General features: G+C 36.2%; 1 pseudogene; it reads right to left on the bottom strand.

Annotated features, from left to right (window-relative positions):
* Positions 1–343: 343 nt before the first annotated feature.
* Positions 344–525, bottom strand: LOC133049766 (U1 spliceosomal RNA; annotated as a pseudogene).
* Positions 526–24,721: the final 24,196 nt, after the last annotated feature.

The raw sequence follows: 24,721 nt of genomic DNA, 5'->3' as shown, positions 1-24,721 counted from the left end.
TGGTATCATAAGTTTGACAGTATAAGAAAGAGCAATTAATCAATATTTATATTTGATTCAAGAAAATTCAGCTATTTTAATAATTAGTTAGCTGCATTTTATTTTTATGTTTAATATAGCAAATTAAAAGACTGAAAATCTGTGTAATTATATTCTGTAAATTGAATATCTTCCAGGATATCAAGTGAAAAACATGAAATTTTGGAGACCCTTTCAACCCCACTTGTTATTTCACCTTGCATAAGAGAATATCAAAAATTCTCAAAAGAGGTAATAAGAGTGAAAAGGATGATTCAAGCAGATGTGTTTTATTATTATTTTTTTTTTTTCTTTTCTTTTTTTTCAGGGGAAAGCGCGCACGCAGTCCCCCACTACCATAAATCACACAGTCGAGCTTCCCCTATTTGAGGAAATCGCAGAGGTCAACACACCCGGAGTGCAATGGGTGAGCCTCGCCCAGATGTGTTTTAAATGGCTCCTCTTTTGCAAAAGAGATGTTCTTAAGACATACAACAAAATAAGGTAAAATCTTAAGATAATGAAATTTAGAGGAGATTAGAAAATGCATTTCAGAAAAATGTTGGATCACATACAATGAAACACATCTTCAGTTTTAATTTTGGATTAGATTTAGACTAAATCATACTGCTATTGCAAAAGTCACCCACTGAGCGAATACTACACTGTGTGCTCCCCCATCACCACCATCCCACAAAGTGCGGAAAGGCACTATTTTTTTTTTTAGATTATTGAACTTTCATTTTTTCACACCTCCTTCACATGCAGCTGGAGTGGCTTAAAGTCTCAGTAATAGGTTTGATTCATCGCTGCCGCTATAAAGACTTGGTTTTCATATTTTTAGATTTTCACTTGCAGGGATAAAACATATTAAGAGTTTATATATTTCAGAAAGCATTTTACAGTATTATTGATCTTTTAAATATCTATTTATCTTTATTTAAAATGTCCTTCCATGGAAGCAAAAATGGTCAAGTAATGTATTATATTGTACATGCTATTTGTATATATATGGTGTGTGAGTGTGTATACACATTTTAAATTTAATATTCTACATATGTATGCTTCTATGTTGTATTATATATGTATGTCAGGTCAGTTTATTCCTCTTTCTCAATTCTTGTCTCATTACAAAAAAAAAATTAGAACAACAAATTAAAGGTTTTAAAGCAACAGACATGCTATAGTTCAGTTCAACTCAAGCAGATGGATTTTTTTTATTAGAGAGACAGTCCCAAGACATAGGGAGCACACCAACCCCAAAAGAATCATCCTCCTATTAACAATCCCTCTTGGCTTCTACCTTTTGTTACTTCCATCCCCTTTTGGTTATTCAGTTCAGTTCAGTTGCTCAGTCATGTCCAATTCTTTGCGACCCCATGAACCACAGCACGCCAGGCTTCCCCGTCCATCACCAACTCCCAGAGTCCACCCAAACTGATGTCCATCGAGTCAGTGATGCCATCCAACCAAGTCATCCTCTGTCGTCCCCTTCTCCTCTCGCCTTCAATCTTTCCCAGCATCAGGTCTTTTCCAGTGAGTCAGCTCTTCGCATCAGGTGGCCAAAGTATTGGAGTTTCAGCTTTAGCATCAGTCCTTCCAATGAACACCCAGGACTGATCTCCCTTTTTTTTTTTAATCTCCTTTAGGATGGACTGGTTGGATCTCCTTGCAGTCCAAGGGACTCTCAAGAGTCTTCTCCAACACCACAGTTCAAAAGCATCAATTCTTCAGTGCTCAGCTTTCTTCACAGTCCAACTCTCACATCCATACATGACCACTGGAAAAACCATAGGCTTGACTAGACGAACATTTATCGGCAAAGTAATGTCTCTGCTTTTTAATATGCTGTCTAGGTTGGTCATAACTTTCCTTCCAAGGAGCAAACATCTTTTAATTTCATGGCTGCAGTAACCATCTGCAGTGATTTTGGAGCCCCCAAAAATAAAGTCTGACACTGCTTCCACTGTTTCCCCATCTATTTTCCTTTTGGTTGTGCCCTGTGCCAAACAGGGCTTGTACCCACCACCAGTCAATGCAAGAGAATGCAAATGGCCAATTGACAATTGCAAATTATATAACAGCAGGTTCATTTGTGTATGTCTTCTCACAGTTGAGTCTGTTATAATCAGATGTATACATGTGTAGAATATTTATGAACTCTTAATGGACTTAATGGAAACAATGATAGACTTTATTTTCTTGGGCTCCAAAATCACTGCAGATGGTGACTGCAGCCATGAAATTAAAAGACACTTACACCTTGGAAGAAAAGTTATGACCAACCTACACAGCATTTAAAAGCAGGGACATTATTTTGTTGGCAAAGGTCCATCTAGTCAAGGCTGGGGTGTTTCCAGTAGTCATGTATGGATGTGAGAGTTGGACTATAAAGAAAGCTGAGCACCAAAGAATTGATGCTTTAGAACTGTGGTGTTGGAGAAGACTCTTGAGAGTCCCTTGGACTGCAAGGAGATTCAACCAGTCCATCCTAAAGGAAATCAGTCCTGAATATTCATTGGAAGGACTGATGTTGAAGCTGAAACTCTAATTCTTTGGCCACCTGATGGGAAGAGCTAACTTATTTGAAACAACCCTGATGCTGGGAAAGATTGAAGGCAGGAGGAGAAGGGGATGACAGAGGATGAGATGGTTGGATGGCATCACCGACTCAATAGACATGAGTTTGAGTAAACTCCGGGAGTTGGTGATGGATAGGGAGGCCTGGCGTGCTGCAGTCCATGGGGTCGCAAAGAGTCGGACACGACTGAGCAACTGAACAACTGACCTGAAATGAAATGAATGGACTCCTTGCTCCCTAAGGTTAAGCCCCTGTGGTTGGTTTGTATCGACTGTGTGCCTAGAGGGAATGTACAGGAGTTGGAAAAGTCTCTGTGGTTATTTTGCAGCATATCTTTGAGCTCTCTTGGGTGTGTCTGGGGTAGGCTTTGGAGATCACCTTGCATCCTTTTGGACTAGACCACCCCTCCTTGCTTATGCCTAACTTCCTTCCTACCATGTATGTGTGTGTATGTGCTCAGTCTCTCAGTTGTGCCTAACTCTTTGTGACCCCATGGACTATAGCCTGCCAGGCTCCTCTGTTCATGGAACTTTCCAGGCAGAAATACTGGAATGGGTTGCCAGTTCCTACTCCAGGGGATCTTCCCAACGCAGGGATCAAATCCAGGTCTCCCACACTGCAGGTGGATTCTTTACCAGTTGAGCTATCATGAAAGTCCTTAAGCAAATATTAATCAAATATATAAAATTGTACTCCAATCAGCTACAAGTCTACATATAGGTATGAAAGTGAAAGTGAAGTCGCTCAGTCGTGTCCGACTCTTTGCGACCCCATGGACTGACTGTAGCCTACCAGGTTCCTCTGTCCATGGGATTTTCCAGGCAAGAGTACTGGAGTGGGTTGCCATTCCTTCTCCAGGAGATCTTCCCAACCCAGGGCTGAACCCAGGTCTCCTGCATTGTAGACAGCCGCTTTACGTTCTCAGCCACCAGGGAAGTCTTTATACATATATGTATACAGATAGAAAAATAAGACTTAACCCAGTGTGGGGTAAAAGTAATGATTTTTTTTTCTTTTTTATCACAATTTCTTAACCTCATAATCTAAATATTTGTCAGTTACAAATGAATAGGATAATCAAGGTACAAAGTTAATGATTATATTTTTCTGTTCCGTCAATGCACTTATTAATATGGAAATTTTGTGTCTTCTGGAAGCATTCATAATTTATCTTCTACAAATGATTGTGACTGAAGACTTTCCAAGCTAACAATTTCATTTAACATTAAATTTTCATTCTGATTTTAGCACCCATATACAAATATTAAAACTAAAACTCTACTGAGAGAATGATGTTTTTAACTATTTGATCTAGAATATTAATTGTATAATGAGCCTCAGCTGAAATATTTTATTAGGTTAACACTTATGGGCTAGATTACATTAGAATATTTTCTGTAATCTGTGACTTCTATCATATTATTTCATACAAATTATTTTACACATGGATTCATATGTTGAAGTGTGTTATCATCACCCTACAAAGGTGGGATGAAGAACCACCATGCAAATTTAAGCTCAAATGTCAGAACTGATGATGCTACATGCTCACCAAGAAATTATGAAGAGACTGCTCACATATTACGATTTCCTGAGAAGAACAGGACCAGCTCTTAAGCCGCACTGAAAATGTCTGAGAGAGCCGGGAAGATTAGTTGGCTTTGGCTTTCGTTGAAGTTACGGGGGGGGTGGGGACTGACCTGAATGTCTATTGAGCAGAGGGCTGTGTGTGTGTGCTTCGTCGCTCAGTCATGTCAAGCTCTTTATGGTCTCATGGACTGAGGCCAACCAGGGTCCTCTGCCCATGGAATTTTATAGGCAAGAGTACTGGAGTGGGCTACCTTCTCCTACTCCAGGTAATATCCCTGACCTTGGGATCTAATGGCATCTCTTGTGTCTCCTGCATTGGCAGGTGGATTCTTTACCACTAGCACCACCTGGGAAGCCTGAGCTGAGGCTTGCATAGTTTCAGTTTCCCACCGGTGACGTGAGTTTGAGCAAATCCTAAGAGACAGTGAAGAATAAGGAAGCCTGGCGTACTGCAGTTCATTGGGTCACAAAGAGTCAGACATGACTTAGAGACTGAACAGAAACAACTGGAGCCCAAAGAAGGAGCACCCAGGCTCTCTTATTAGCTTTGCTAGACATGGGAAAGAAGAACAAAAAGAAGTGATGGGGTGTGAAGTCTGTCAGCAGTCAAACATCAAAAATGGAGGCAGAGTCTACTGCAGCGTGATATAAATTATCTGCAATTCAATATTATTTAAAGTTATTCAATATTATTTAACAGAAAATTATTTCTCAATTTAACTACAAAGAACATTCTTTAAAATAGCTATGGATTCAAAATATATAGCTATATTCCTTGTAATGAGTAATATAGGATAATTTATGGATTCCATGCATCATATTTTAGACAAATTTGGTTGAAGAGCTCTGTCTATCGCTGTAAAGCTCTGTTTTTAACATAGACAATATGTCTGTCTTGTTTGCTGCCAGTCTGCCTGGCATTTTCCAATTTTCATAAGCATCTCTGAGTTTTGTCCTTAAGAAATAAAATTTTATTATTCCAGTTTCTTCAGGGTATCACCATCAAATGGATTTTCACTCTTATCTATGGGGCTTCCTTTCAAAGCAGATGCTAACACCAAATATATTTTCTCTTCAACCTAAAATTATTTTTCTTGTCTTTTCATGTCTTTCATAGACCTCCTAATAGGATAAAAAATTGCTTTACCTGATGGATACTCACAGTGATGTTTCTGCTTCTTCAAGATATCCCAGGCATATCTTGCAGACATTGCAAAAAAAGAAACAAAAAAATGTCATCCAAGATATCAGAGTTATTGTACTTATTTGTGACTTTTTTCTTTTTCAATCTTCAAAATATATTAGATGTAATGTGGCTTTTTAATATACTACTCCCCTTAATTAGGCTGTCAAACACAGGCTGTGGAATTGATATGTTTATAAATGCATAAAATTATCATAGTAATAATTTTAATGAACCTGAACAAATTATTTATAGTAACATCAACTGTTAAATTAGTAAAAACTGTCAAAAGAGACACTCAGAGCTAATTATCCTATACTCTTATCCTTATAAGGTTACCGTTTCTTAGACATATTTCCTTCATAACTTGTAGACCCATATATGTTTTAGAAAAACATTAAGGAAATATTACCCACTTAAGCCTTATGTTGTTAGTAATAATAATTCTAATTTTAATTAACTGTTCACCTGAATTGTGTTTAATTAGTATGAGAAAACTGATAATTTTTAAATTAAGAGCAGGTGTTGTTGAATTATCTTTTGTTGCTTTAGTCAGGGAGAAGAATAATTGACTAGACATGGAAAAGACTAAAATAAGCCAGTGAATACTTCTGACTCTAAACAGGGGGCTTCAGGACAATGTTCTATTTGAACACCAGGGAAGATAGCACTGGTGGAACAGTCCTAAACTTATGTATAGAGTGCAGTCCTTTAGTAGATAAAATGACTATTTGAGATAGGAGAAGGCAAGGGCATTTGTTAAGATTATGAAATAAAAGGGTTCTGTATGAGAAAAGCCTGATATTATTCAACAATCAGTACTGCAACAGGAAAATTCTCAGTATCATTTATGCTAAATAGAAACCTCCTCATTTGTTCTTTCCAGTTTACTCCAATCTCCCTAAAAAGGGACTTTAACAGGTATGTTGGATGAAATGGATCTGGTGTCCAACCAAACCTAAATATTTCTATAATTTGGTAGATTTTATCAGTATCATGGAGGAGCATGGTTTTAAGAGGTTCAACAGTTCAGTGAGGGAAATGAAGGCAGAAAAAAAGTTTTTATTTTTCTCACTTTTCTTCTTCATTAATCAAACATCACTTTAAATGGAAAGATTTAGGGAATTTGAACTTAGAAATTTCATGGCCTTCTGCCTAAAAAGAGACCATTAGAGTAGATATTTCCTTCAAGAACCCACTTCCTTCTTCAGTTAGTGTTTTCCATTTATATATGTTCCAAAAAGCTAATGATTTCATATATGATATTCATCCTGTGATTTAAGCTAATTGGTCCAGGTGTTAGCAATACATGTGAAGAGAGGGACATTAATTTGCTTTATTCAGATTTTAGAATATTGATTTAATAATGTCTTTTTTAGTGTTTCATTATGAGATAAATATTTTGGGAATAATTAAAAATTATTTTTCTGACATGTTCAAAGTCAGAGGAAAAATGAATGAAAGTAACAATTAGTTCAGAAGTGTAAAAATAATAAGATGGTTATCAAAATAGAGATATACATTAATATCAAAGTAAGGGGATAGAATAAACAGATAGAATGGAAGATTACTGAGCAGACAGTGTATTGGCCAAATTTTAAAGGATGCATATGCTTTTGCTGAGGAAACAAGAGAGACAGAGAACAAATTATTTACCAATATAGGAACTTATGGTAAAATGCTGTATATTCACAAGTAGTTTAGTATTGCAGAAATAAGAAATGTGTTCAAAGAAGTTACTGGAATTAAAGTCAAACAGGTAAGGAGCTTTGACACTTTAAGTGAACCTGTATGAGAAGTAAAAAAAAAAAAGAGAGAGAGGAAAAAAAAGAAATCTTTGCATTTACCTTGAAATGAGGAATGACATAAAAACATCGCATGTGATAAATAACATCTTACACTCAAGGACTGAAAATGATTATTTGAAATATTTTTAAAGAATAATATTCCATTATAAGTAAGTGATCTGGGGATAGAGATGAGGAAGGAGTTTTAAACACTTAGAAAGTTACAATTTGGAGGTTTTATTATGTGTTTGTATGTATGGAATTAGGATATAAGATGAGATAGTTGATATAAGAGGGACAGATAGAGAAGAGGGAATCAGAGGATGAGATGGCTGGTTGGCATCACAGATGCAATGGACATGAACTTGGGCAAACTTCGGGAGATGGTGAGGGGCAGAGAAGCCTGGTGTGCTGAAGTCCATGGGGTTGCAAAAAGTCGGACACAGTTGAGTGACTGATGAATGCATCAACAGTTTGCATAATATTTATGATTTTGGTGCTAAAATTTTAGAAATACATACAGTTTCTAATCATGAGTCCAATGTTGGACATATTTAACTTTCAAAGTCAAAGTGTTAGTGGCTCAGTCTTGTCCAACTCTTTGCAATCTCATGGACTTTAGCCCACCAGGCTCCTCTGTCCATGGGATTTCCCAGGCAATATTACTGGAGTGGGTTGCCATTCCCTTCTCCAGGAAATCTTCCCAACCCAGGGATTGAACCCAGGTCTTTGTGTTGCAGGTGGACTATTTACTGCCTGAGACATCAGGGAAGCCCATGTTTAACTTTAATACCCACTACGGTCTCCAGGGTAGTGTAATGCCCTCCTTTCATGCTCATAACCTTTGAATTAGAAATCTGTAACAACTCCAACTACTGCAGTCTTGGCACAATGACATTTGTGACCAGAATATACTTTGCTGTTCATGGGGCATGAGGGTGTCATACCTCTGCATTATAGGATGTTTGGTGTCTTCCCTAGTCTCAATGCACTAAGTCCCAGGAGCACTGCCTTCTGGTTTTGGCAAACTGAAAATATCTATAAATATTGCCAAACATCCCCAGACATTTCAATATGTCCCTTGCAGGGAGGGGGAAAAAAACATCTTTTGTTGTGAACCACTGATTTAGAGTAACAGCAAAAGTCATAGACCTATGGATAACTGCCACATCAAGACTATAAAATAAGAAGAGTATATATCAAAAGGCAGAACTCTGAGAAAAATGCATAGAATGGTAAAGAGAGGTGTCTTAGTCTGTTCAGGTTGCTATTAAAAAATGACATAAACTAGGTGTTTGTAAACAGCAAAAAATATATTGTTCACTCTTAGAGGCTGAAAGTCTAAGACCAGAATGCCACTGTGGTCAGGCTCTGGTGAGAACCCTTTTTCCTGCTGCAGGCTACTTGCAGGCTCAGTTGCTCAGTCATGTCTGATTCTTTGCGACTTCATGGACTATAGCCCCTGGGTTCCTGTCTATGGAAATTTCCAGGTAAGAATACTAGAGTGGGTTGCCATTTCTTACTCCTGGGGATCTTCTCAACTCAGGGATTGAACCCCTGTCTCTTGTGTCTCTTGCACTAGAAGATAAATACTTCACCACTTTGCCACATCTCCTTACATCCTTGCATGGCAGAAAGGACAAAGGAATAGTCCAGAGTTTCATCCTAACAGAGCTAAAGTTAATTCAATTTATGAAGACTCCACCCTCATGAGACAATAACTTCCCAAAGGCCCACCTCTCAACACCATCACTTTGGGCATTAAGTTTCAACACACGGATTTGGGAGGAACACAAAATTTCAGTTTATAACAACAAGGAAGAAGAATCTGAAAGACTACTGAAAACAAGCAAATAGCCATCTGAGATGGTTGAAGACAAAGAGATAACACAAAAACCAAAGGTTTTTGAGAGCCAGCAGGAGACCAAAAAAGAGCTACATAAATATTAAGTTAGAGATATGACCCTGATAAAGTATTTAACGAAAGTGTAACTTCAAAAGATATTCTATGCACATACCTTTCAGTCTCTAGATGTGATGATGGGGTTCCCTGTGAGGAGATAACCTGTGCTGAAAAGGAGGAAGAATTCTCAAGATTCTCATGATTATTTTTATAGCTTTGAAATGCTTAATTTATAATGTTTAGCTATTTTAGTGACATTTTAAAATTCTTAAAAATATCTACCTTATAAGAAGAATAATGCTACTTAATAATATACTCAGAAACAAGTGGTAGGAAATCATAAACAGCTTCAGTGAACATTTAGGTAGCATATAAAAATGAGTGGATTATTTTTTCAAAGTATTGAATTGATTTTTAAAATTAACTACAATTGAAAATAACTAAAATTGAATACATAAGCTAGAAATATTTAAGGTGACCATTTTAAGTTATAAAAGACATAGCTTTGAATATTTATATTCAGACCATAGAAGTAGGTCTCTTAGAAGGAAATCCACGAACATTTCAGTATAACAAGCACATTAAGTGACATTGGAATATGTGTTTTCATACTATGCTTTGTTAGAATCAATTTTACTGTTTTAAGAGAATAGGAGGAAAAAAAGTTTTCTGCATGAACTACCAGAAAGAGACAAAACTAGTTAAATAGCTTTAGCATCTCTGTTCATAGCAGGCAGTGAAGTAATGGGAACATCAGAACTTGCCATAGCAGTCTCCTCTGATTTGCAAAGGAATGGTCCCAGTAAGGTATCTGCCTGCTTATTTGGCACCAAGCAGAACCTGAATCCCAGATTTCCCCTTAGCCTGTTTAATCCTACTTAAAGCCCTCACTGTTGGGCTTCCTAGGAGGCACGGTGAGTTGGCCACCTGCCAACTCAGGAGATTCAAGAGATGTGGGTTTGAGTCCTGAGTCAGGAAGATCCCCTGGAGTAGGAAATGGCAACCTATTCCAGGATTCTTCCCTGGAAAATTCCATGAACAAAGGAGCCTGGCAGGATAGAGTCCATGGGGTGACAAAGAGTCAGACACCACTGAGAACAGAGCACCACGCAGAGCGCTCACTGTGATATGCTGAAATATATTTACCCAAGTGGCCTAGCTCTTCTCTCCACATTTGGCTGCACTCTTAGTATTGGTGATTGTTGGAAAAATGTATATTGTATATAACTGTACCTCTTCTGCCCATGAAATAAGTGATTAAAAAGTGACTGTCTCACATGAAAATATGTTTGTTTACATGTGCAGTAGATAATCTGCCATTTTATTTATGTGTGGCAGGGAGGAAGCTCTATCTTTTGTTTGGATTACATAACTATGCATCTGGGGGCATCCATGGTGGTCCAGTGGTTAAGACTCTGCACTTTCACTCAGGGAGTTCAGCTTCCATTTCTGGAGAGGAGCTAGATCCCTCATGCTGTGCTGAAGAATCAGAATCAGACTTGATCCCTGAGTCAACTCTACACCCCTCCCACCTTTTGTGGAGGAATTAGAGAAAAATGTCCTGGACCAAAAAAAACCTCCCCCAAACTAGTATTTCTTTTTGCCAACAGCCCCAAACCACCATTGCCATTTTAAGTACTTAATAAAACTTGTAGTGGACATTCAGTTAAACATGGCAGATTGAATGTGTATTATGACCTCCGTGTGTGTGTGACTTCTAAGTCACTTCAGTCATGTCCAACTCTTTGCAAGCTTATGGACTGTAGCTCACCAGGCTCCTCTGTCCATGGGATTCTCCAGGTAAAAGCACTGAGATGGGTTACCATGTCCTCCTCCAGGGGATCTTTCCCACCCAGGGATTGAACCTGTGTCTTTTATGTCTCCTGCATTGGCATGGAGATTCTTTACCACTAGTAACACCTGAGAAACCCACATTGACCTGCACTGCCTGCCAAAAGCATAAATAAATAAATATGTTCCCAACATAATTTAAATAATGTGAGGTTAAAGAAGTAGTATATAGTTTAATTTTTAGACTGAAATAGTTTCAGATTTTTTTGGTCATCTAATGGGCTTTAGAGCCAAGTGAAAATTATATTCTTTTATAGTCAGTTTTCCTGTTCTAATGTAACATGGATCATTTTCTTAGTACTTTGGTGGGGTGGGGATTCTTAAGACTGTATTGATTCATTACATCACATTAGATTTAGGAAGTTTAAACCATGGTAAAGTCCTAAGCAAATAAAATTGGAATATCAATTAGACTGGATGAATACAGTAAGACTTGTAAGGGGCTATGACAGGTGTGTAATTACTAAAGAAATAAAATGCAAAATATGAGAGTCAATGTATACGAAGGACTATTTCACTCCACCTATGAACACTTGGGAATATTTGAATGACTGTTGAAATAGATTTTGCATTATTTTTAGTTTTGGTTATGGATTATATGGAATAGACTTTTGAGTCTGTTGAAAAATGAGTTTTTAACAGAATCAACAAAATGTTCATTAACCATTTTATGGTTTCTCTCTTCACCTTCTTTGCCTATTACCTTCTTGTTTCTTTGAAGAGGTCAGCTAATTTTACTAAAGCTAGGTAATTTATACAGGCCAATCAGAAAGAAAAATAAATAAATGATTTTAAGTGAGGGTAATCTACATAAGCAAAGAAACATCATAAGTGTTGGGCATTGCATCCTAATTGGATAGCATTGATTTTGGTCTGACTAGAATCAATAATTCCATTGAGTTCAAGTTAAAGGTTATTAAGGTCTAGAATAGTGTGGTAAAATTAGTATGGCCTCCTATAAACATATCCTTATCCTAATCCATGGAACTTACAGATATTATTATATGAATAAAATGAAAAAAAAATTTCAGATGTTAAAGATACTGATATATGGAGATTATCCTTGATATCTGAGTAGACTATGAGTGTAACCACATATATATACTTGGAAGAGGGAGATAGAGTAGTATTTGGTATTTAGGAGAGGAGAAGACAATGTGAACACAGGAGCAGGGAGTAGAGTGATGTTTTCTCTATAAGAGAAGGAAGAACTCTTCCCTACAATCTCAGAAGAAACCATGGTCCTGCTAATGCCTTGATTTTGACAAGTGAAACTTATTTGGGGTTTTTAGCATCCAGAATTGTGAGAATAAGTGCCTGTTTTTTAAGTTAGTCATGTATGGTAATTTGTTAGTCATTTCAGGCTGATAACAATAAGAGGGTTATTTAATTGCTCATGCAGAAACAATATTCACAATCTCTTATGGCAACTACATCATTAATTAAGTATTAAGGCATTCAAAAGTGGATACTTTGAAATGTATCATATATTTGAAAATCCCAACACACAACCTACCTTTGGAACTTGAGAGCGGTTGCTTAATGTCTCTAACTATTAGTTTTCTCAACTGTGAGATGGAAATATTGATCCTATGCTCACAGTATGTTAGGGAAATATATATATATATATACATACATACATGTGTATATATATACATACATGTACATATATGTTCGATATGCTACTGGAGATCAGTGGAGAAATGACTCCAGAAAGAATGAAGAGATGGAGCCAAAGCAAAAACAATACCCAGTAGTGTATGTGACTGGTGATGGAAATAAAGTCCAATGCTGTAAAGAGCAATATTGCATAGGAACCTGGAATGTTAGGTCCATGAATCAAGGCAAATTAGAAGTGGTCAAACAGGAGATGGCAAGAGTGAATATCAATATTTTAAGAATCAGTGAACTAAAATGGACTGGAATGGGTGAATTTAACTCAGGTAACCATTATATCTACTATTATGGGCATGAATCCCTTAGAAGAAGTGGAGTAGCCATCATAGTCAACAAAAGAGTCTGAAATGCAGTACTTGGGTGCAATCTCAAAAACAACAGAATTATCTCTGTTCATTTACAAGGCAAGCCATTCAATATCACAGTTACCCATGTCTATGTCTTGACCAGTAATGCTGAAGAAGCCGAAGTTGAACAATTCTAAGAACTACAAGACCTTCTAGAACTAACACCCAAAAAAGATGTCTTTTTCATTATAGGGGACTGTAATGCAGAAGTAGAAAGTAAATAAATACTTGGAGTAACAGGCAAATTTGGCCTTGGAGTACATAAAGAACCAAGGCAAAGGCTAATAGAGTTTTTCCAAGATAACTCAGTGGTCATAGAAAACACCCTTCTCCAAAACACAAGAGATGACTTTACACATGGACATCACCAGATGGTCAATACCAAAATCAGACTGATTATATTCTTTACAGCCAAAGATGGAGAAGCTCTATACAGTCAGCAAGAACAAGACCAGGAGCGGACTGTGGCTAAGATCATGAACTCCTTATTGCCAAATTCAGGCTTAAATTGAAGAAAGTAGGGAAAACCACTAGATTATTCAGGCATGACCAAAATCAAATCCCTTATGACTATTCAGTGGAAGTGACAAGTAGATTCAAAGGATTAGATCTGATAGAGAGCCTGAAGAACTATAGACAGAAGTTTGTGACATTGTACAGGAGGCAGTTATCAAGACCACTCCCAAGAAAAAAGAAATGCAAAAATGTAAAATGGTTTTCTGTGGAGGTCTTACAAATAGCTAGGAAAAGAAGAGAAGAGAAAGCAAAGGAGAAAAGAAAAGATATACCCACTTGAATGCAGAGTTCCAAAGAATAGCAAGGAGAGATAAGAAAGCTTTCCTCAGTGATCAATGCAAAGAAGTAGAGGAAAACAGTAGAATGGGAAAGACTAGAGATCTCTTCAAGAAAATTAGAGATACCAATGGAACATTTCATGCAAAGATGGGAACAATAAAGTACAGAAATAGTATGGCTCTAACAGAAGCAGAAGACATTAAGAAGAGACAGCAAGAATACACAGAAGAACTATACAAAAGAGATTCTCATGACCCACATAATCATGATGGTGTGATCACTCACCTAGAGCCAAACATCCTGGAATGCGAAGTTAAGTGGGCCTTAGGAAGCATCACTAAGAACAAAGCTAGTGGAGGGTAGATCGAATTCCAGTTGAGCTATTTCAAATCCTAGATGATGCTGTTAAAGTGCTGAACTGAATGTGCCAACAAATTTGGAAAACTCAGCAGTGGTTACAGGACTGGAAAAGGTCAGTTTTAATGCTAAGCCCAAAGAAGGGCAATGCCAAAGAACATTCAAACTACCACACAACTGCACTCATCTCACAAGTTAGCAAACTAATGTTCAAAATTCTCCTAATGAGGCTTCAAGAGTATGTGAACCAAGAATTTCTAGATGCTCAAGGTGGATTTAGAAAAGACAAAGGAACCAGAAATCAAATTGCCAACATCTGTTGGATCACAGAAAAAGCAAGAGAGTTCCAGAGAAATGTCTATTTCTGCTTTCTTGACTATGCCAAAGCCTTTGAATGTGTAGATCACAACAAACTGTGGAAAATTTTAAAGAGGTGGAAATCCAGACCACCTTACCTGCCTCCTGAGAAACCTGTATGCAAGTCAAGAAGCAACAGTTAGAACTGGACATGGAACAACAGACTGGTTTCAAAATGGGAACAGAGTATGTCTAGGCTGTATATTGTCACCCTGCTTATTTTACTTATATGCAGAGTACAGAGTACATAATGAGAAATCCTGGACTGGATGTAGCACAAGCTGGAATTAAGATTCCATGGAGAAGTATCTATAAGCTCAGATATGCAGATGACACTGCACTTATGGCAGAAAGTGAAGAACTAAAGAACCTCTTGATGAAAGTGAAAGAGAGTGAAAAAGTTGGCTTAAAGCTCAACATTCAGAAAACTAAGATCATGGCATCTGCCCCATCACCTCATGGCAAATAGATGAGGAAACAATTGAAACTGAAAGGCTTTATTTTTCTGGGCTCCATAATCACTGCAGATGGTGACTGCAGACATGAAATTCAAAGACACTTGTTCCTTGGAAGAAAAACGGTGAGCCACCTAGACAGCATAGCACCTAGAAAGCAGAGACATTACTTTGCCGCCAAGGTCCACCTAGTTAAAGCTATGTTTTTTCCAGTAGTTATGTATGGATGTGAGAGTTGAACTATAAAGAAAGCTGAGCATTGAAGAATTGATGCTTTTGAACTGTGGTTTTGGAGAAGACTCTTGAGAGTCCCTTGGACAGCAAGGAGATTCAAACAGTCAATCCTAAAGGAAATCAGTCCTGAATGTTCATTGGAAGGACTGATGCTGAAGGTGAAACCCCAATAATTTTGCCACCTGATGGGAAGAACTGACTCATTGGAAAAGAACCTGATGCTGGGAAAGACTGAAGGCGGGAGGAGAAGGGGACGGCAGAGGATGAGATTAGATGGCATCACTGACTCAATGAACACGAGTTAGAGTAAACTCTGGGAGTTGGTGATGGACAGAGAGGCCTGGCGTGCTGTAGTCTGCGGGGTGGCAAAGAGCTGCACACAACTGAGTGACCAAACTGAACTGAACTGATGCTCACAGTTTGTTAGGGAAATTAAAAAAGAAAAAGGTCTGTTTAGATTTCAGAAACAAATCAAAGCAAGCCTCTGACCTTGCTTCTAACCTGCCTGGACACTGCCTTAACTGGGAGTGACTCTGTGACTGCCTGCTGTGAGTACAAGACTTGCAGCACCATAGAGAAGATGGGGGAGAAATTTTGAGATTGTTAAGCCCCTGGAGGGTGCCTGGCCAACCAAGCCCCAGATAGAGCAACATTCCAAGTTTTACACAACAAAACAAACAGCATTAATAGGAAACCGGGCTTGTAATTTGGTCACAGATTGATGATGATATCAGTTTGCCTCTGTCCTGGGTTTATAAGCAGGAACTCCTGAACTGCAGTCTTTGAAGTCTCACCCATGGGGTGGATGCACTGTCTGAGCCCTTGTCCAAACTGGGACTCCAGATATGCTGTGACATGGGACTTCCCAGCGTTGACTAAGTCTGAAAGTGAAAATCGCTGTTGTGTCCGACTCTTTGCACCCCCATTGACTATACAATCCATGGAATTCTCTAGGCCAGAATACTGGAGCGGGTGAAGTGAAGTGACAATCACTCAGTAGTGTACAACTTTTTTTGACACCATGGACTAATACAGTCCTTGGAATTCTCCAGGCTAGAATACTGGAGTGGGTAGCCTTTCCCTTCTCCAGGGGATCTTCTAAACTTAGGGATCGAACCCCAGTCTCCCTCATTGCAGGCAGATTCTTTACCAGCTGAGCCACAGGGAAGCCCAAGAATACTGGAGTAGATCGCCGATCCCTTCTCCGGGGGATCTTCCCAACCCAGGAATCACATCGGGGTCTCCTGCATTGCAGGTGCATTAAGTCTGGATTTTGATCAAAACTCAATTTAGTGATGTATTCTTTGCTCTTTCTCTTTTATTTTAATGTTAGTATGTTGCAAATAAGCTAGATAATTCTCCGATAAATATCTGTATTATTTATTTGTATATAACGAGTGACTTATTTTGTTAGCAAATCCTCTGAACTGGAGATGAAAGTGAAAACTTTTGATAAAACACAGTATTATCATGAAAAATAAATGAGAAAGCATATGTGACATAATTTGTAAAGTATAACTGTACCCCAGGTGGTTAAATATAATAATTGTATTATTTTTTAATCTATTTTCACTTCTAGATGCTTAATTTCACAAAAGCAGAATTTAGCTCTGCTTTTATTTATGTTGATGTTCAATACACTTAATTTTAATAGACAGATGAATAGGGAGAATTAATAACACACATTTAATTTTTTCAGAATTTGCTTACAAACTAATATCAGGTGGAAGGTAAATATTTAATTTAGCTTTTTTTCATTTTGTTTTGCTTTAAAATATAGTTTTCTAATGACGGTTTAAAAACTTTAATTTAATATTTCAAATTAACCATAGGGAAAGATTACACTGAGTTCTTGGGATTTACTTAGTTTTGTGAATGGTGAAAATCTAAGGTGGGGGTGTAACAATACACAGATGGAGGACCTGGCAGCAGATTTAAATCAAGTTTTAATCATATAAGAAATGTAGAAATAGTTATTAAAATATGCATCAAAATCATGATCCCTTTAGCACCTCTTCAAGTGATATTTTACTGTGTTTATAACGATTAGATTTGTTTCTGGAAAATTACCAGATGCTCATAACATTAAGGTCTGCTCAATGTTTATTCCTTGTTGAGGAGGCCATGCATCAATCACAATTTTCTATATTCCTTTTTTGGGCTTCACTTGCACTTGATAAATTTTCCATCTCCTGTTAGATTTCTAATTAGTAAATGTTTTGTCAACAGTGTACATTGCACGTCTTTACACAGTTAAGATTTTCTGGTGGCTCTCAATCAGATCCTGAATATATAATGCTACATGCAAGCCTTGTGAATGCATATGCTCTGTGTTATCACTCCCTTGCTTGTTCAAGTTATTTCATTTTAGATTTACAGATAATGTCATGAAGCACTGGCTTTCCTTTTTCCACACAGTACTGTGCAGCAAGAGTTATTTTACCATCTTGGTGAAATGTTGTTAAGATGGAACGCAACTGTTTTGAGCTGTGTTATCAGTAGCAACCATACCTATCACAACAGAAGTGAAGTGGATAAAGACGACGCACAACAACATTTCCAACAATTCAGATGGTTATTCAATAACTCCCTTTATCATGACCATATTTTTTTTGGTTCAGTCCTATATCCAATTTTTCACATGTATTTTGACATGTGTCTTCTGTTCTGAAGTTCATTTCAGTTCAGTTCAGTTCAGTCTTTCAGTCGTGTCCAACTCTGCTCTGAAGGGGCTAACATAAATGAATATCTAAAAATAAAATGCTGTTTTTTAAGTAGTCACATTGCTTTACACTCAAATATCACATATTAGAATTATTTCTAAATTAGATTAGCCATCCTGAAAAAATATTTTTGTTCTGTCTTATATACAAGTCTATACAAAATATTACATGCCCTATAGAAATTTGATTGCAAATTATGGGTTAGATAAAATCTACAAGCAATGTATCCATTATAAAAACTCATTGTAGCTTTACTAAAAGTTGAATTTTTGCAAAATGACAGTTCAGCTAGCATTAATATTTGTTGATTATCAAAAAAAAATAGAGTAGTTTAGGAACTTGATTGCCAATTATAAACTGGTTAATTTATAAAGCATGCACTGCATTCCATCATTTAGAGTGTTTGTAACATATTCCTATCAGGAAAATTATACACTAAATTATTAATTCAGCTGGTTGAAATAAGCACTTTCATAATACTAAGGCAAAATCCTTTTTGTGGTCTCAACCTCATTTTTACACCTGCTTGACTCATTTGTTTGAACCAAAATGAAGTTATTTCAAAAAAATGTTGTCACACGATCAATATCTTTGAAACCATGCTTTGGCTGTGACTGAGCCTTTTTGAAGAACCGGAGCCCATTATCTGGTGACAGGATGCCAGATCTGCTGACATTTACTTTCGTTTTAAACATCAGCATGACAATTTCTGCTGCTGTTGTTCATTAAATATTACACTAATGCTTTTGACATGTGAAACATTATTATTATGTCATTGCATTATTTATAGAACTATGGATCCTCACTATTATTTCCTTGCTCAGTTTCATATAATCACAAGCACCAGAGTTCCTTATGAGTTATATAATTAGAGAATCATCAATATAAAATGTTTATAGGACAGCGATCACATGGAGAATTTATAATCTAGATGAAGAGGAAATGGTGAGGGACACCCTGATATCATTGCCTGGACACTAAAGGACATCTGATGTGACACTTAAATAAACATTACTGTCCTCAAATCAACTTTCTGACTTAGTTTTTAATCACTCTGATTCTCCTTGAAAATGCTCACTGGAGTGCCAGTGTTTCGTCTGGACATCTTGTATATGTTACTTGCAATCCTAAACCTAACTCTGTCCTTGGACCAAAATAATATTGCTATGTGGTTGTTGATACTCAGTCATTAAAGAAGTTACAGGCCCTTAGATATCTGTTTGTTTCTGCTTCAAGATTTTCTTTCATCTTTGTGGTCATTTCTTTCCAAATCAGGGTCTTCCTTCTCACTTCTAGCCTCTCTTTTCTTGATCTCATCTAGGATTTTCATTCCGTTATTCATTTAAGTTTCATTCTCTTTATAGAAAAGCCCTTCTCTTCCCATGCTTAATTAAAACTTGGCTCTCTTCCATTGATGGTTTTCTTCAGACTTGCCAATAGGAAACTGTGCTTTCTCCCATGTCCTATTAATAAAAAACATAGAGGTGAAATTAGTTTACTATTATTTGCAGACCACTACTTAGTTCACAAAAAAATAAAATCTGGTCCTGTGGAGTTTTATGCAATCTCATTTCATCACTTTTATTACGTGCTGTCATCATTTAACTTTCAGGGTCAATTCTCTATATTCTTTTAGAATACAGGCTAAAAGGATTTCAGTTTTATTCCCTTCCACTAAGTATGTAATTACCAAATACTATTTGAAAGCCCATTTAGAATACCAATTAAAAGATAAAGGGAGAAGTTCCTGGGTTTCATTAAATTAGTTGCTCTCACTTAAATTCCATAGCAGTGATCACACTCTATACCTTTTCAATGAAAGCAACCGTGCCACTTTAAAAAATCAAAAGTTCATTAGCCAAACATTTAATATAATTTATTGTCTTTTAATTTCTTTCTTTATATATGAAAACAGCTGATCTTTAACTTTCTAAAGGCCTTTCTTGTTTTTCTTTCTTTCTTTTTTTTTGTTTCACAGCTTCTTCTTATACGTATATAAGGTCTAAGTTTCATGGACCCAATATTCAAACGCATGCATCAAGTTTTACATAGGAGAATGAGAAAGACAAGGCCAAGGAAGGTATAAGGCCGATAACACACTCCTGAGCTCATGAGATGTACTTGGAGAGAGAGCAGTCTATTGAAAAGTGAACTGATGATGAATGTGGACATTTGTGTTACATTGGGTAACGTAAAAAAAAAAAAAAAAAGACAAAGTATTAATATTTCAGACATGTGTTTAATAAAGGGAATTAAATTTGTTGATCTTTTGAAGGGCTGAAAGACCAAAAATGTTATGGTGGTTGCTGACAGTAACCAAAAGGAAAAGTAATATTATCTGATCAGGGCTTACTTGTACCTTTCAGCTGGAGCTCACCACCCCTACTGACCACTTCACTGGGAACACTGATTTCTCAGTACTTGAACCACTGAATAATTGTTCTTTTTCCTGTCACTATTCTCACCTTCTCTGTCAACTTCCTGTATCCATTTCTCCTACTGGAGTTACAGTTAAGACATCTTTCCTTTCTGATTTTTGATCTCTCTACAGAGTCTCAAATCCATAGAACCTAGTATGGAAATATTACACAATGGAGACTGGGAAATGTAATTAAAAAATTTTTTTTTAAATCTAGTGCTGCAAAATTTAGCACACAAGGATATGCATGGGTCTCAGTAGACACCAGAAAAATAACCAGCATAAGAGGTGATTGCAAAACTGAGTAAACTATTTTTAAAAAATTAAAAAAAATAATAATTAGTCCATATATATTATTAAGTTTTTCAGAGTTTAAATTCTCTTTTTTTATATTTCTTAACCTAATCATTCATTTTGTGAGTGATACTTCCTCTTATATAGGCATCACTTTTCATTTGAGAATCAATGAAATTGTGATTAGCAATTGGCACTTTTACATGGCACAAAATCTTGAATCCTTTATTCTTTTAAATTGATAAAGTATTCGTACTAAAGTCATGGCAAATAGAACCTAAAGGGAACAGCCTCTGCCTTAGATAAACATTTGTGCAAAACAACACAATTTTGCTGAAAATTTCTTCTAAATAACATCCAATGGCATATTAATGAATAACTTTATGACAGCAGTAGAAAGCAGAGTGATATATTAGAGCCTGGTGGATTTTGCTTGATACCAGGCATGAGAAAACAATGACTGTTCCCGTACACCTGACCATTGCAGTACAAAATTCACTCTGACATTCCCTTTTGATATTATTGACATGAGAGAAATAATCATAAAGCTATCTTTTTAATTAGGCCAATAATTTACTAGAACAATTTAGTTTTACAGAATCAGTGTAACTAAAGTGTGTATTATATTCCATTTCATCTCTCTATCATTATTCCAATTTTATTTATTTTATTTATTTATTTATTATTCATTCTTAATGTTTAATATGTTTTCAAAGAATAATAAGGAATAAGAATAGCATCAACATAACAATTAGATAATATAAATTATATACATATATAATTAAATAATTCAAAATTGTGTTTTAGTTTTATGAACTTTAGAAGTAAAAATATTAAATGTTTCATATGCAAAGGTGATATTTTTTTTCAATAACATATGGTCTGGTTGTTTTTCTACTAGAAATGACAGAATTACAAGGTCAATTTGATCTTTGGCCCTTGGTTATACAGAGAGAACTTTTCCTCTGAAAAGATTGGCTCAGTTCCTGAGGAAAAGGAGGAAATCATGCAAATCACAGTGTATGAAAAAGCATCAGAAATAGTTTCATTCAGAACCTTAGCTATAACAGTATTTGAGGTCCTAGGAATCTCACTTATTCATGAGTTTTTCCTCATTCATCTTATTCCAGGAATTCTGCTGAGAGAAACAGATCTGAAACTACATGAGAAAATCTTGCTTTCCAGGAAATATTTTTAAAATCCCATTCAAGGTCTAGAACTGTTCTTTCTAATGCATTCATCTCTAGCTACATGCAGCAACTTAAATTAGTCAAAGTTAAAGTACAGACTCATTTGTGCCACTTACACTCTCATGGGTCCATAGTTGTAGGTAACTAGGGGTGATGACTATATTGGACAAGACAAATGAGGGAAGTCCATCATCTCTGATAGTTCTAGTAGGTGGTGCTGGTCTGAAATAAGATAAAGTGGGGACACGGTAGTTTTACAATTGTGATCCCAGGTACTCATTAAAGATGACTTTTCATGTAATAGTTAATAAACATGTTGTCAAACAAAACATACCTACTTTGAATACCTATCTAGAAATGAACTTATCTTTGAAATAGACAGGAATAAAACAGGAGATATTAGAGTCAGAATGTAGTTTGAAAACCTATAACCTATTTTGGAAAAGTCATAACTTTCACATACTTTTTTTTTTATTTTTTAAGAAATAGAAATCACCTGTTATTTAGTCATTGATAAGCTTTAAAAAATTAATACATCTTCAAATACCCATTTTAGAAGAAACAATCTAACTCATCAGTTCAGCTCAGTTCAATTGCTCAGTCATGTCTGACTCTTTGCCACCCCATGGACTGCAGCACACCAGGCTTCCCTGTCCATCACCAACTTCCAGAGCTTGCTCAAACTCATGTCCATCAAGTCAGTGATGTCATCCAACCATCTCATCTTCTGTTGTCCCCTTCTCACCCTGTCTCCAATCTTTCCCAGCATCAGGGTCTTTTCCAAGAGGTCAGTTCTTTGCATCAGATGGCCAAAATATTGGAGCTTCAGCATCAGCATCGGTCCTTCCAATAAAAATTCAGGACTGATTTCCTTTAGGATTGACTGGTTTGATTTCCTTGCAGTCCAAGGGACTCTCAAAAGAGTTTTCTCCAACAGCACAGTTCAAAAGCATCAATTCTTCAGCTCTCAGCTTTCTTTATAATCCAACTCTCACATCCATACATGACTACCAGAAAAAAACATAGCTTTGACTAGGTGAAACTTTGTGGGCAAAGTAATGTCTTTGCTTTTTAATAAGCTGTCTAGGTTGGTTATAGCTTTTCTACCAAGCAGCAAGTGCCTTTTAATTTCATGGCTGCAGTCACCATCTGCAGTGACTTTGGAGACCAAGAGAATAAAATCTGTCACTGTTTCCATTGTTTCCCCATCTATTTGCCGTGAAGTGATGAGGCCAGATGCCATGATCTTCATTTTTTGAACGCTGAGTTTTAAGGCAGCTTTTTCATTCGCCTCTTTCACTTTCATCAAGAGGTTCTTTAGTTCTTCACTTTCTGCCATAAGGGTGGTGTCATCTGCATATCTGAGGTTATTAATATTTCAATAACCTGGTTATTTATCATGAATTAATTAAAGTCTATAGCACAAGTTTATTCTTATTTCTGCATGAATATATCTGGTTTTCATTTTTTTCTGAAAATGATCTTCTTAATAGTTACTGGTAAAGTCAGTTTCCTTCGACTAGGATAGCTTTTTTGCACAAAACGGAAAATAGAGATATCTCAATACCCTGTGATACCTGTGATGAAATTTGCTTTTTTCTTTCCTTTGGTGTCATGAACAGTTAGTCAGAAAACTGCTTTATCTCTTCACATCCCCCTAACCAACTGAAAACAAAAATCAGCAACACTATTTTTCACTAACTGTAAGTACTAAATGATTATGGCATCTGCATTCATTAGTAATAAAAGAACATATGAAAATAGTTACATGATTCCTTGTTTGGGAGCCCCAGGTACTTTGTAGGAAGTATTAAAAATTTGAATTGGATATCAAAATCATTCATTCCTGTATCAGTGACACTTCTTACCTCAAAAACCTAGAAAGGATTTTTGTTGTTCCTTTATTTCTTATTGTTTGATGAGATTTTCTAGAATAAAGAGAACACCAGTTTATCTCATCACCAGTAAATACTTCAAATTTTGTATTGCCCAATCCCAACAAAATATCTGATTGTACAGGCTAGGTAGTTTCAAATAAATTAGAGACTTCTATCATATATATTGTCCACTTGCTCTGCAATATAAAGGTTGTAAGTACTGGGGTTTCAACCATAAGCAAAAAGAAAAAAGTTAAATGATAAATAAATACACTATAATATAAAATCAAATAGTGCTTAATGTTATAAGGAAAAATGTAGTGTATAAGATATACCTAGTGTTACATGTAGAATAAGTCTTAAAACCAGGTGATCAAGGAAGTTACTGAAATCATGAAAATTTGTACATAAATTCAAATGAAAAGGCTTGAATACACTTAATAAGAAGACTAAATTCAATTGCTGATTAAGTGTCTTTTGTCTTTATCAGTTCAAATGGAGAGAAAAATTTACTGAAAATACACAAAGGATGAATACTTCATCATATTCCATGATTATATTGAACTTATCCAACTGATAACTCTGCATTGATTTCAAAGGATCTCTATGCCCAGATCAGATTTACAGAGATGCAGAGGTAAGTGAGAAATTGAATCAAGTATACTTGCCATCCAATATGTTTTATTTGGTATTTTTAAGACAGTTGAACTTAACATTTTCTAAGGTTAAAAAATTTAAAACTGGAGAGTATTTGTATGGTGTTACTGAACTTGAAGTTATTTTTGCAAGATTGCTGTTTTTCTTAAATAAATAATTAAAGAATTCTTATTTTTCTTCTAATAAAATATTACTGAAAACTTTTGTGTAAATAAAACAACTCCTCATCTCATATCTTGAAAAAAACTTGTTAAATACTAAGAAATTATTGATTTATAAGCCTAGGAGATATATTATAGTTGGGGCATTTAATGCTATTATGCAATGTGAAAAATCTATGTGAATAGTTAGATATAGTTCAGAAATTCCCTGTTTGCGTGTGTTCTTAAGTAAATCTGTTCACAGTGGTAGTTATCCATGGGATTG

This window comes from Dama dama, chromosome 30 (genome assembly GCF_033118175.1).
Source record: "Dama dama isolate Ldn47 chromosome 30, ASM3311817v1, whole genome shotgun sequence".
NCBI lineage: Eukaryota > Metazoa > Chordata > Mammalia > Artiodactyla > Cervidae > Dama > Dama dama.
The sequence above is the reverse complement of the archived record's forward strand: the minus strand, read 5'-3'. Positions and strand labels throughout refer to the sequence as shown.